This window comes from Jaculus jaculus, chromosome 5, assembly GCF_020740685.1.
Source record: "Jaculus jaculus isolate mJacJac1 chromosome 5, mJacJac1.mat.Y.cur, whole genome shotgun sequence".
Classification (NCBI taxonomy): Eukaryota; Metazoa; Chordata; class Mammalia; order Rodentia; family Dipodidae; genus Jaculus; species Jaculus jaculus.
The window spans coordinates 106,217,787-106,220,254 of NC_059106.1; the positions used below are offsets into that span (position 1 = coordinate 106,217,787).

A 2,468-nucleotide genomic window follows, 5' to 3' on the forward strand; every position below is an offset into this window, starting at 1 on the left:
TGAAACCATGTATGAATGGAAGAACTGTACTTCCTGCATAACAAGAGATTATTTTGGAGATAGTTGATAAAAACCATACATTTTTTATTGTTAAATCATAAAGAGGTATCAAAAGCAAAAATTACAGGGTAAGACTTAACACAACTACTTCGAGCATCAAAGGAAGTGAAAATAGAACTTGGCATTGGGCAGTATAGTATGAATTAGTGAAAGTGGGAAGGACAAGGAAAGGGAGAACAACAGTGAAAATGTGCTGAAGATTCTAGGGGAGTGAATCTGGTGTAATTTTGATCTTGGACAAACACCTAGGTAAATAAACAATCGGTAAAATTTCTAAAGCCTGCTAGGTGCTTAAGAGTCATCCTCTCCTTCCTCAGCCTCTGTTTCATCATCTTTGATCAATTCCAGCTGGTCTTCCCCTTCCCCCATGATCTTCATTATCGTCATCATCCAGCAGATCCCCTTCCTCAGCAGTCCTCTGCACCTGCCTCGACTCCACCTTCTCATTAGTCTCCTCTTTCTTCACGGAGGGGCTAGTCTGCTCCTCTTCTGTCTTTTCATTCTTTACCTCTACTGGGGTTGATAAGGACAAGTCTGCTTGTTTGCTCTGTTCCTTTTCTATTTTTTCCAAGCTTTCCAGTAGAGAATACACTTTTCGTTTTATCTAGGTAAGTTCCTTCTTAATGGCTTGAAGGTCATCTCCTTTTAACTTCCAGACTTAGAAGAAGATCCTTGCTGCCCACTCTCAGAATTAAAGCCACTTTTGCTCCTTCGTGAAGTGTTCCCGGATACCCGCTGGCATTGAGAGGGCACCACAGCATGCACTAGGAGGAGGAGCACGTGCTGGATAACTGTACATCCTGTCATTGAAGGAACCCCAGGATGGGGACCCCACGCTCTGCCCGGATATGGTGACACCCCAAATCACTCATGAGAAGCGGTCTTGATGCAAACTGCAAGAGGATTTTATTCTAAGCGTGCTGGGGCCCACAGTCGTACACAGCACAGGGGTAGAGGACTGCAGAGCCCCGAATGCAGGAATGGGTCAGTTTTTATAGGGTTTCTAACAAAGCCTGTGCATTGGACCAATCATTTTTTTAATATCAGGAGCCCGCGGGGTGCGAGCCAGTCAGTTTGTGCCACTCCATAGTTTCTAAGCCAATTAGTTTAATTTGTTCAAGCCCCTCGTGGACCAATCGTTCTCTTATGACCTTGGTGGTCAGCATTTGCGCAGGTCCTTGGGTAGGAGTAGCAGAGTGTGGTACCAGTCTCCTATGACCTTGGAGGTCAGCATTTCCTTAGGTGAGGGTAGCAGAGTGTGGTATCAGCCTCCAATGACCTTGGTGGTCTGAGGCAGGCTGCTACAGCTTATGGTGTGAGCTACTAAGGCTTACAGTGTGGGCTATTAAGGCTTATGGTGCAGGCTATTTACAGAAACCAAATAAGTGGTTCACTTCATTACTCATTTCCCATCCTTGAGGGCTATCTCATGCCCTTTTTACCTAGTTTTATATTAGGAGCAGGCTCTGATATAATGAGAAGAGGGATTCTTTACTTGCTTCCAACAGAGAGTAAAGCCTGGAGTTTGAGGTATGCAGGGGCCCGCTTAAGCTCCCTTTGGAACGTGATAGTATTTCTGGGCTTCTGAATTCTTGGGCCTTTCATCATCATAATCACGCTGAAAGTCATAATCCAAGTCACAGAAGGAGCCATACATCTCCTCTGCAGATCGTTTCACATCTGCTTTTCCTCGGTTCGCTTTGGCTCTGCAGCCAGATCTAAAACCTGGCCAGCGCTCATCCTCCCGTCCTCTCCTGCTACAGCAGCTAGGGCATTTCTCTCATCAACGTACTGGACAAAGGCAAAGCCATATGAACTGAACAGCCAACAATTTTGCCCTACTTTGAGAAGGCCTCCACATCAGACTTCTTGACTACAGGAGTGTTGAGATTCCCAATGAATACACGGGAATTCATAGAGCGAGGATCTTTCTTGTTGGTAACATTGCTAGCCATTTTCTTTGAAGATAAGGTTCCTCACAAAGCTGAAAAATGTAGCTGAAGATCAAAACAATCTCACAGAGTGAAAGAGACGGGATTCGACCCTGAATCTCCTGCTCGGGACGCCTAAGTGAAGCAGACTGGGCGGGCCAGAGACGCGCACACAACCGTCAGGACTTGTCTCTTCACAAAATCGGCTCCACCTTTTCTTAAAAAAAAATTAAAAAAAAATTCGGGCTGGCTTAGCGGTGAAGGAAGGACTGACTAGAGAGAGGGCTCCACAGTTAAGGAGCTTGCCTGCAAAGCCTGAGTACAATTCCCAGTATACACATAAAGCAGGATGCACAGCATGGCGCATGCGTCTGGAGTCTGTTGGCAGTGGCTAAGGCCCTGGCCTGCCCATTCTATCTGTCTCTCTTCTCTCTGCTTGCAAATAAATAAATAAAAACAGAAAAGCGGGGGGTGGGA

General features: G+C 45.8%; 1 pseudogene; it reads right to left on the reverse strand.

Moving 5' to 3' along the window:
- Window positions 1-351: 351 nt before the first annotated feature.
- Window positions 352-2,015, reverse strand: LOC101594585 (annotated as a pseudogene).
- Window positions 2,016-2,468: the final 453 nt, after the last annotated feature.